Source organism: Euleptes europaea, chromosome 5 (genome assembly GCF_029931775.1).
Source record: "Euleptes europaea isolate rEulEur1 chromosome 5, rEulEur1.hap1, whole genome shotgun sequence".
NCBI classification, from domain to species: domain Eukaryota; kingdom Metazoa; phylum Chordata; class Lepidosauria; order Squamata; family Sphaerodactylidae; genus Euleptes; species Euleptes europaea.
This window is the reverse complement of record NC_079316.1, coordinates 70,063,434-70,076,017: the sequence shown is the minus strand read 5'-3', so window position 1 is coordinate 70,076,017 and position 12,584 is coordinate 70,063,434.

Here is a 12,584-nt window from a genome sequence, read left to right as displayed (position 1 = left end):
CCTTGCATTCTTTTGAAACTATTCAAAATAGCTTTTAATCATTAAAAATTAATTGTTTTTAATTCAGAAGTCTGTTTTTTTTTTATTTCAACACTCTTTGGTACAGAATTTATTCCTCCATAATAAGCCTATTAAGTCTGCCATGACTATGTAACTCAGAGCAGTAAAAGCATGGTTAAGAGTGGTGGACTCTAATCTGAAGAACAGTGTTTGATTCCCCACCCCTCCACATGAGCGGCCAGCTCTAATCTGGTGAACTGGGTTGGTTTCCCCACTCCTTCACATCAAGCCTGCTGGGTGACCTTGGGCTAGTCACAGTTCTCTCCGAACTCTCTCAGTCCTACCTATCTCACAAGGTGTCTGTTGTGGGGAGATGAGGGGAAGGTGATTGTAAGCGGCTTTGAGCCTTCTTAAAGGTAGAGAAAATCCAGGTATAAAAACCAACTCTTCTTCAAAACCAAATGACTTATTTAATAGATTGTTGTTTCAATAGGCCCCAAGTATCATGAGAGAAATTTTCTCAAGATGGGCAGCGCACTCCTGAAGGGGGGCATAGTTAATTGATGGCCGGAAGTGGCGCAGATGCTCTAGCTCCTCTGAGGCTTCCTGGCTGGAAAATACCCAAAATAAAATATTTAAAAATAGAAACCCATGAAATTCCTCCATGGAGTTTCATGAGGCTGCTCCAGCTATTTTTCTGGTGTAGCTACACTGCAGCATAGAGGGGCGTTCCCAGGCTGAAAGGGATTTGGAAGCTGGCTAATGTCAGCTCTGCCCCTGGGCACGCCCCTGATGCCAGCACAGGCACCCGCATCCAGGTTTTGCTGCCTGCGTGGCAGCACCGGTGGCTAAGGCACACACTACTGCATCGCTCCGTGGTGCATGCCCCCATGCCAGTGTCCCTGCCACTTTATCACGGCGCAAAGTGGCACAGACACCAGCACGGGGTGGCAAGGCTATCAGACTAACACAAAGAGGTGCCAGATCAGGGTAAATACAGCATAACAAAGAAGGAACAGCTTTTATTTTGGCTTCAGTTTGTTTAATTGCAGCTTCAATCCCTATCTTTCGCAGAATTAAAAGGCTACAGAAGACATTGGGAGTACTTTTTAATGTGAGCAATATTCACTGTAGAAAAAGCTGCACAATCCTGATTGGTTTATTGCTATACTGGACAATGTAACTGTACATCCAGAAAGAACTGAAACATGAGACAAGTCTGTTCTTGAAACTGCCTCTCTGATTAACTTGGGGAACCTGCTTGATTTTGTGATTTAAGCCTTCCCCCTCAGTTATAAGATGTTTTTAGGGTGGCAAGTGTAAAAGTTTTGGGTCACTGCTGCAAGGTAAGTTTTGTATTGAGCATGAAGAGTATAGAGATCACTGAAGCGGGTTATGTGGTGAATTCTCTTTAAAGCTTGCAGTTACCAGATTTGCTCATCGCCAGAGACTGGTCTCCCAACTCTATCCTCTCTTAGAGGTAGAGTTAAACAACACAGCCACACTTCCAGGCGGAGCTGCAGGTGAAGTGGCCTACTTCCTTGCTGAGACAATCCCCCTTTTCAGTCTGCACTTTCCCCCCAGGCAGCCCTGCTCAGATGTCAAAGTGGCTGTTTTACTGCTCAGGGGCAGGACAACCTCCTGTTTGTCACAACGTCTTGATGTCCAGTTAAAATTACAGCCATTATTGCAGAGCATACACCAGTTTAATTCGCTTGTGTTCTCCAAGCAGAATCAAAAACATAATAGTAGTAGAAAAACAGAGCTAACATAGCAACACCAAACCCCCTAGCAACCCTGTTGCCACCCATCCATCAGCATCTATTCTGATGACACCATCTTATGCGCCATGTGTGGAAAGTAGCAGCCAGCATGTGATGGCAGAAATCCTGGGATTATGTCACATAAACCCCTTTGTATCCCCTTGTGCATGCACAGTACAAGAAACCAGACAAGATGAACCTACAACATCTCCAGCAATAGAACAAACATGGTCTCAAAGGCACCAGTGACTGCTCTGGTCACTATGGGTGCTGTTTTAGGCCTCTTATGTTCTTTGTGGCACAGGGGGGGGGGAAATAACTTTTGTCTGTATGTGTTGAGTGGCTATGGGGAGACGAGATACATAAGGATATTAAATGGATATCAGTTGCTACAAATAACTCCTGTAACTACTCTGTGATAATGCCTGAGTGCTAGTTTTGCAGTCAAAGATCATCATTTTCCCATACTTCTTTGCTCCTTCACCCTAATGTTCTCAAGAGCAAGGAAACAGAAGTAATCTACCGACTGTAATCTGTTGTAATCTGGTTTGGTCAGAACTCAGTAAAATAAATACAAGATAACAGCAGTATCATCCAAACTTCATGTGACTATCTTGGAAGGGCACTTTGGTTTAAAATACAAACACTCTTTGCATCAGGAGTTTGAATTGTTGCCAAGAGTACAGCTTGAGCTTCAAAATACAAAATAATTATGCCTTATCTTTTAGTTCCACTGATCTTTCTTCAATCGCAGCAGTCAAGAAAAGCCAGCATTACTAAAGAAGGGTGGATTTCAAAACATCCTTTAACCTCTGTTTGGAGCTTTCAGAAGCGAATGGGGAATGTGTTTTCTGTAAAGCTTGCTGCTTTAAACTCGTGACTCTTAGATATTTGGTAGAAGAACCTGAATACAAGCATACCAAAAAGAGCCTCGCACCAAAACAAACACTTTTATATTAATATAGAAAAAGGACATTGTTGCCTGCTGACCCCAGTGTTCAGGCCTATCGTTATCAAATGTAACAACCTCAACATAAAGAAGTTACTTCAGCTTTGGATCTGTGATCCTGCCAAGAATTAGTCAAGTTTCCAAACTAAGCCAGAGGCATTCCTATATGTGGGTGTGTATTGTTGTCAATCACATCTGACTTAATGGTGGGGTTTTCAAGGCAAGAGACCATTGGGAGGTGGTTTGCCATTGCCTGCCTCGGCGTCACAACCCTGGTATTCCTTGGAGGTCTCACATCCAAATACTTAATCAGGGGTTAAATAGATTCCATACCCAGAAAGATTATGTTCAAGGTCACTGGGGGAGGTGGAAACAACTGAGCATATGATTCTGAGATGCCCACGTCACAACGAGGCCAGATTAAGATATATTCAACCTATGTTAGATGGACTTCTTGATGAATCTGAAGAAATTAAATTGGAAATTCTATTGTCTGATAAAAATCACTGGGTATCCAGACAAGTTGCCAAATTTTGCTTCGGTATATGCAAGATTTGTGGAAACGATAGTAAAGCTGATGTAAAACTGTAGACTCATATGGTTAGTTTAACTGATCAAGTTGCTACACCTACTTTTCTGTTGTATTGAATCATTATTTAAATGATGTTTTAAATCTGGAACTCTTGTTAACTGTGGTTATACTGGTCAAAGACCACAATAAAATTTTATTATTATTGTTATACTAACCAGGGCCAACCCTGCTTAGCTTCTGAGATCTGATGAGATCAGGGCACTCCTGTATATAAGCAGATGTTAAACTCTTTGCTGGAAAGCAATTTGCATTGGATACCTCATGCAGATTGGATAAGAAATGTGTGCAATGTCACTGTGGAAAGGCTTTCCTCTAGTCCAGTGGTTCCCAAACTTTTTGAGTCATGGAGCACTTTTCAGGAGAGAAATTCATCACGGAGCACTAATTTTCACCTAGCACCTATATACTAAACCGAATAACAGTAGTGTTTTTCTTTCAATTTCTTCACGGAGGACTAGGAGTTGTTTCGCGGAGCACTAAGTGCTCCATGGAGCACAGTTTGGGAACCGCTGCTCTAGTCCTTTAAAAACACTTGATAGAGGAACAGCTTATGTGGTGCCGCCACCTTGTGTGCATCATGGAGATTGTTCTTTGGACAGTAAATTTGTAAAATTGAACAAGTAGCACTTTTTTGTTGTTGTTTGCCCCACAACTTAGGAGCATAATTTCTACCAACACTGCACCTGTAAAGTGGGACAGAGGTTTATATATATGAATAACTCTCTCACCAGCATATGTCAGTTAACAGAAATCTTCAGATTGGTTTATTCTGTTCAGGAAATCTGTGGAAGAAATCTTTTTTCGGGGTCATAGATGTTGAACCCTTACTCTAGGGACTGAGAAACAGTTGGTAGAGTGTGTGTGTGGAGGAGGGCACTCCAGAAAGGTTAGATTTCAGTTCTGAGCACTGCAGTTCAAGTTGGATGCTTAAAAACAAGAAGGATTGGGCTGAGAGCTATGGAAGTATCAAAGGGTCTAGAAGCAAAATCCCACGAGTCAAGGCTGAAGTAAAAAGATGGTGCTTAGCTAGAAAAAAGCTTAGAGAAGACTTGCTACTGGGACACGTTTTCTGTATACTGCCTGGGCCAGAAATTAATTGACGGTGTAACGACTTGTAGTATGTGACTGGTATGTCTCATGTAGCCCAGAAGATCACATATAAGTCAGGTCCAACCTAAAGAAAAAGAGAGACATCCCCAACTCAGGGCTGTTTAGTTTGGAAAGAAGGTGGTTAAGGGGAGACACAATAGAGGTCTATAAAATTATGCATGGTATGGAAAGAGTGGACAGGGAGAAGCTTTTCTCCCTCTCTCATAATAGTAGAATGCGGGGTCATCTGCTGAAGCTGGAGGGTGAAAGATTCAAAACAGATAAAAGGAAGTATTTCTTCACACAATGCATAGTTAAATTGTGGAACTCACTGCCTCAGGGTGTGGTGATGGCTGCCAACTTGGAAGGCTTTAAGAGGGGAGTTGACATGTTCATGGAGAGAGGGGTATTCATGGTTACTAGTAAAAATGGACACTAGCCATGATGTATACCTATTATCTCCTGGATCAGAGGAGCATGCCTATTATATTAGGTGCTTTGGAACACAGGCAGGATAATGCTGCTGCAGTTGTCTTGTTTGTGGGCTTTGAAAAGTCACCTGGTTGGCCACTGTGTGATGGTAATTACAAATGCGTCATGAGGGAACGTGGCATGGTATAACCCAATTTAATCAGATCTCGGAAGCTAAGCAGGGTTGGTAGTTGGATGGGATACCACCAAGGAAGACTGCAGAGGAAGGCAATGGCAAACCGCCTCTGCTTCTCACTTGCCTTAAAAGCCACCTGCCTGGGTCACCGTAAGTCTGTTGCGAATTGACAGAACTTACATATGCAGTTGTGACTGTGTCCCTCTGCAAACCATGGAGTGAGTGCCACTGCTTTCAATGTAAGGAGGGCAAGGCAGTAGTCGTTAGTAGTCACAGGGTTTTCCCAGCTCTTTGAATCCTGTGTTCTCATCACTTTTTTAAAAAGTAGGTTTCTAGAAGGAGGAGGAGGAGGGTTGGCTTTTATATGCTGACTTTCTCCACCACTTAAAGAAGACTCAAACCAGCTTACAATCACCTTCCTTTCCCCTCTCCACAATAGGCATCCTGTGAGGTAGGTGGGACTGAGAGTGTGTGAGTAGCCCAAGGTCACCCAGCTGGCTTCAGGTGTAGGAGCAGGGAAACAAATCCAGTTCACCAGATTAGCCTCCACCACTCATGAGGAGGAGTGGGGAATCAAACCTTTGTTGCATTTTAAAGAAGAAGATAAATGGGGGGGGGGGGATATTAGTCTGCCTTGTTAGTCTGTGGCAGCCAAAATGACAAAAGGTCTTCTGATACCTTAGAGACTCACACATTTATTGTAGCATAAGCTTTTTTGAGCCAGAGCCATTACCAAATGCATGAAGTTACAGTCACAGGCAGAAAAATGTCTACTCAAAGGTAAAAACAGCAGAAGGTCAGCAGGGGTGGGGGAGGTATTACAAGCAGAGGCCAGAAAATGCAGTTTCCCAGCATGGCATCGAAAAAATTTCTTGTTCTATAAAACAGTCAAGAGTCTACTGAAACAGATACATGAGATGCCCAGTGGTAGCACTGGTTTCTGTATACACACAAATATGTACGGTTGTGGGGGGAGAGGGAAATTGATTTGCACGGTTTCCCTTTTTTTTAAGGGAACAGGTATTGAACAGCCTCATCATGATCGATCTTTTTGTCTGAGTATCGTGACCTCAAAATGGAAGGTGATGGAAGGTGAGAATGTTCTACAACAGTCTCCTCTGTTACTACTGTGAGAGTGAGGCAGTGCATGTTTCACTGGGCAGGCCAGTTGCCTCTCCCTCCCTCCTTGGGGGGGGGCACTTTTCCAGGGTCATTTTTCCACACCAGTTCGCCCCTGTGCAAGTCAAGACTGTTTCAGCTGAGGAACAACTCTGTGTTGTGATCCGTAGTATGCACTCTTGCATAGGAACATAAGAAGTCTCTCAGGGTTTCAAACCGTCTAATTTGTGACACTGTGCTTTTTGCCAACAGCCTGCTCAAAGTCAGACCAACCTGGCTTGCAATGCCCATTTTGGTTCTTGAGTCAAGCATTCTATATGATCATAGAAAGCCAGCGCGGTGTAGTGGTTAGGAGTGGTAGACTGTAATCTGGACAACCGGGTTTGTTTCCCCACTCCTCCACATGAAGCCAGCTGGGTGTCTGTTGTGGGGAGGGGAAGGGAAAGAGATTGTAAGCCGGTTTGATTCTTCTTAAAAGGTAGAGAAAATCGGCATATAAAAACCAACTCTTCTTCTTCATTGATTTGATGTTCAAAATGCAAAATGTATAGTATTTTGAATGTTTTTATATATGCAAAGGTAGCAGCATTCTCCATGGCAGCTGGCTGAGTAGCCACTCTTGGTAGATGTTTACCGGTTACTGGCTTGCTTGGATTCTATATGGCCCAGTGTCATTGAAATCAGCAATATTTTGAGTATATATGCCACTTTATTTAAAATATTTTATAAACCTGCCTTTTCCACAGAAATCTGGGACCCAAAGTGGGTAACAAGAAGAATATAAATCACACAAAGGCTTAAAACATCCAATGGTCAAAGCTGACTGCAGAGACCTTATAAATATCATCCATAAGAAATCCTAGCTCCTAAGAGCCAAACTGCACACACCGTCAGGAGACTGCAAAAGCTCTCTGAAAAACTTCCATTGTAAATCCCTTAAAAATTATAAGAGACTGTTTTTCTAATTTCTTCTGAAAGACTGTTCTATAGGGGTAGAGAAAGCCTGTGAGCAAGCAGCAATGGGACACACCCAGTGCCGGATTTACGTATAAGCTAAACAAGCTATAGCTTAGGGCCCCACTCTCATGGGGACCCCCAAAACATTTAAAGGAAAAAAAAACCTGGATGTACATTTCCAAAATATAAGATAAAAAAACAAATAAAATAAAACCTACATAGGCTCCTATGATGTAAGTAATAGGCCCTGATAAAATACATATTTTGTTATGTGCAAATGGCTTTAGATACCTATTAGGTCCATAAATTACCATATAGCATATATTCAACACAAAAAACAGTGACAATTTGTTGTTGACAAAGGACAGCTGGACATATAAAGGGCCCCATTCCCTTCAAGAGCTTAGGGCCTCATCAAACCTAGATCCGGCCCTGGACACACCTGTGCAGGGTTTGGGATAACCAGCAGGTGCTGCTGTGCTGATGAAGTTGCTTCAGGAAAGATGTCAGGAGAGATGTGGGTCCCAAGCCAACAAGAGCTTACAAGGTAAGCACAAGCACTTTGCTTTGGTTGCTATTAGTTTCCAAGTCCAATTCAAACATTGCTAAATAAGTGCGGTATGATCCCTGCAGCCACCCACCATCAGGCTGCCACGTTTTCCATCAGCTGCAGCCCTATGTAGACCATGTTGCAACAGTGAAGCCAATGTGGTGTAGTGGTCAAGAGTGATGGTTTGGAGTGGTTGACTATGATCTGGAGAAATGGGTTTGATTCCCCACTCCTCCACATGAGTGGCAGAGGCTAATCTGGAACTGGGTTTGTTTCCCCACTCCTACACATGAAGCCAGCTGGGTGACCTTGGGATAGTCACAGTTCTCTCTGAACTCTCTCAGTCCCACCTACCTCACAGGATGTCTGTTGTGGGGAGGGGAAGGGAAGGTGATTGTACGCTGGTTCGATTCTTCCTTAAATGGTAGAGAAAGTCGGCATATAAAAACCTCCTCCTCTTCTTTAACCCACTGTGTTTATATATTTATTTAAAACATTTTATGTCGCCTTTCCACCCTATCAGGGTCCCCAAGGCAGCACACATAAAACATTAAGACATTTGAGCAATTAAAAACATTTAAAATATAAAATAATTCAGTAAAAACAAGCACAAACACAAAGAGAATTAACCAGGTTACACTCCCCCTGTCCATCTCCTGGCACATGTCTACCAGGGCAACCAAGGCCTGTTTCAGTACCATAACCAGGCCTGAAACCAGAATTGTTCATAGAGTGGACAAGAGAGTAGAAAGGGACAACCACAGCAAAGTAGTATTGGGATATGCCTTCACAAAGGAGTTTGCAGTCAGTTCAGAACAATTTATAATGCTTGATAAAAAAAAACTTTTTTTGAGTGCTGTACAATAGTACAGGCTGCAATCTGAGATTCAATCTGATTCAACCAGTGGAATGTTTGTCTGTGATTATTCCTTGTTTTCTCTCTCCCTGTGTGTGTTGCAAGAATCTTAGCAACCAGCAGATACCATAAGACTTACCAGAAACTGGTGAGGAGTCTACCTTTACTCAGATAATAAGCCATTAATATTGTCTGATATCAAGCATTTAGTAGTTCTTTTTATCCACCCAGCAGACTGGAATGTTCAGCTGGCCGAAGGTCAGACCAGAACCAACAGGTTGAAATTAAATCAAAAGAGTTTCTGTCTAGCCATTAGGAAGAATTTTCTGACACAATCTCATTGATTAACCAGATTTTTCCAGAAGATATAACAGCCTTATTTCACCATTGTTTGACAACAAGTTATTTCCTATGGGATCAAGAATTTTATGAACAGATTGATGGAGTAGCTATGGGAAGTCCACTCAGTCCAGTAATAGCAAACTTTTACATGGAATATTTTGAAAAGACAGCATTAGAATCGGCACCTTACAAACCTACAGTCTGGTTCAGGTTTGTAGATGATACATTTACTATTTGGAGCCATGGTGAAGAAAAATTAATGGATTTTCTAAACCATCTTAATAATATCCATCCAAACATTCAGTTTACCATGGAAAAGGAAATTGAGGGTAAACTCCCATTTCTTGATACCCTTGTCATCCGTAAAACAAACTCTCAGTTAGGTCACAAGGTCTACCGGAAACCAACTCACACAGATCGCTACTTACACAAAAACTCCAACCACCACCCCCGACAGAAAAGAGGAATAATCAAAACATTAATGGACCGTGCAAGACGGATCTGTGAACCACAGTTTCTCAAGGAAGAAACTAATCATCTAAATCACGCACTGCTAGCAAACGGCTATTCCAAGAATGAAATCAGAAGGGCCATTAAACCAAACAAAAATCAGAAAACTCAGGAAAAACAGTCTCCCATAGGAAAGGTATTCTTGCCATTTATTAAAGGAGTCACTGATAGGATGGAGAAACTTTTGAAAAAACATAACCTACAAACAGTGTTTAAACCCACCAAGAAAATACAACAAATGCTACGATCAGCAAAAGACAAAAGAGACCCCCTCACCTCTGCAGGAGTATATCGTATACCTTGCAGTTGTGGACACGTTTACATCGGGACCACAAAACGCAGCATACAAACAAGGATAAAAGAACATGAAAGATACTGCAGACTTGGCCAACCTGAGAAATCAGCAGTGGCTGAACATGGACTGACACAAACAGGACACAGGGTCTTATTCCAAGACACTGAAAGACTGGACAATTCTACCAACTATTTTGTCAGATTGCACAGAGAAGCCATTGAAATTCATAAACATCAGCACAACTTTAACAGAAAAGAAGAGAGTTTAAGAATGAATAAGGCTTGGCTTCCTGTCCTAAAAACCTCCAGACTAACAAAGACTATAGTCAACAATAGCCATGGAGATTAGCTTTGGACTTCACACATTAACAGATCACTTCAGGATACAATGGTTCCATATTAACATACCACACCGTCATTAGCACATTATCTTGATACTTACAGGACAATGATTAGCACATTACTTTTGCAGGACAATGATTCAGCTCAAACCCTACCCCTTTCTGACTATATCTTCCTACACACTTGACACTGAGAGACACTGTCCTTCAGTGTTACTACTCTGAAGATGCCTGCCACAGTTGCTGGCGAAACGTCAGGAAAGAAAATACCAAGACCACGGTTACACAGCCCGGATAACCTACAAGAACCAATTTTCTGACAGTTGGGTTCCTCAGTGGAACAGGCTTCCTCGGGAGGTGGTAAGCTCTCCTTCTCTGAAGGTTTTTAAGAAGAGGTTAGATGGCCATCTGTTAGTAATGCTGATTCTATGACCTTAAGCAGATGATGAAAGGGAGGGCATCTTGGCCATCTTCTGGGCATGGAGTAGGGGTCACCGGGGATGTGGGGGGGTAGTTGTGAGTTTCCTGCATTGTGCAGGGGGTTGGACTGGATGACCCTGGTGGTCCCTTCCAACTCTATGATTCTATGATTGTGTCTCTTCTCTGGCATGGTAACAAAATAGGCAATATTTCAGTGGCTCCTTCATCTGATAATATGGGTCCTGGGGGCAAACCTTCCCCTCCTCAGGCTGATGGTGACTGCTAGTTTCAATAGTGGCTAAGTCCTACTGCCCCTTCTATGCTTGCCTTTAAGACATTAACTTTTCATGGAATTGCTACAGCCTTCCAGCCTTCTGGTCTCTGTGCTGTATCAACACAATGGTGCTTGGAATTATTCATCTTCAAGCCATCTTAGTAGGGGGTTTAACAGACTGCTGAGCTGCAAACTGCAAGGAACCAGTGGGATCCTGCAGTGCGTAAGATCAGAACTTGATAAACAAAGGACGTGTGTGGATATTGTGGTGTTGGGTTGTTTGTGAAAATATAGGGGCATTTGTTGTTTTCTGTGGATGCAATAAAAAGAAGCTTCAGTGAAAACCACAACTGTAAATCCTAATATGAAGATGTAATAAACAAATGTTTCCTAGAACAGGGGTCTGCAAACTGCGGCTCCCGAGCCGCATGCGGCTCTTTGGCCCATTGAGTGAGGCTCTCCGAACTTGGTTCGGAGCACCTGCTCTTGCGCCTGCTCGCTCTGGCAGCCGGGCTGTGGAACCAGCGAGCCTGAGAGAGAGAGAAAGAGAGAGAGAGAGCAGGCGAGCGGGCACGCTGTCTCTCCCCCTCGCCATGGAGAATGGCCAGGTCCCCCTTTCCCTTGCCCTCTGGAAAACCTGCTCTGAAACTGAAGGTCGCCCTGAGTAGAGGCTTCATTTCACCACCTCATGACCATCTCTTGAAATCAGATTTTTGATGACCACATTAAAGGACTGTTCACAGGATGTCATTTGACACCAAAAGTGCCTTGCTTTTCTTGCATTTAAGCTGTTTTCCTCAGTTTGGAAGCATGGACATCATGCTATGCCCCTGACTTTGAGGCGCCAGCCTGTCAATCAGCTTTTTCTGTCAGACCTCAGCAACGCTGAACTTCTGAACTTGAAAACCAATGGACAGCTATGCTGAAATATGGGGACTCTACCTCCAAAAATGTCCCCAGGAGCTTCAAAAATTCCATTCTATAATGGAGCCCCGTGGCGCAGAGTGGTAAGCTGCAGTACTGCAGTCAAAAGCTCTGCTCACGACCTGAGTTCGATCCCAACGGAAGTTGGTTTCAGGTAGCCAGCTCAAGGTTGATTCAGCCTTCCATCCTTCAGAGGTCGGTCAAATGAGTACCCAGCTTGCTGGGGATAAAGGGAAGATGACTGGAAAAGGCACTGGCAAACCACCCTGTTAACAAAGACTGCCTAGGAAACATCGGGATGTGAGGTCACCCCATGGGTCAGGAATGACCCGGTGCTTGCACAGGGGACCTTTACCTTTTTTTATAATGGTCCCAAATTTTTCGGGCCAAATACCAAAATATACCAATATGGGTATTCAGCTTATTCCGGGTTTACCGAAAAAATTGGGCCCAATAAACCTGAAATTTACCAAAAACTTTTTGCACAATCCTAGTAACCAATATGAAAAGCATCATTTAAAAATGAGCCTAACTTCAACCAGTTATACAGAAGCATAATCTGAAAAAGTCTGGCATATATGGGAGCAGGCAGCCATAGAGATATTGTGATCCCAGACAATGTAGAACTTTAAAGGTTCTGACTGGCACTGTGAATTGACTCTAGAAATTGACAAACAGTGTGGATTGAACAGAAGTAATTTGCTCCCTTACCAGCAATCTGGTAGCTGCATTTCTAGCCAGTTGTAGCTTTTGTGCACTCTTCACAAGGTAGCTCCATATATAACACATCACAATAGTTCTACCTGGGTGCCAAGAAGACATGAATACCAGAAGCCAGATCTTTCCTGTCCAACAGCAGACTAACCAAGGTGTTGGCTACTGCTGCCATTTTATTTGCAAAATGCCTTGCAGGGCTCCTCTGATTCTCACATAAGCATTAAAGGCACCAAAGCACCCAAGACAGCAGGATGGCTTTGTGCAGATACAAATGTAGCAG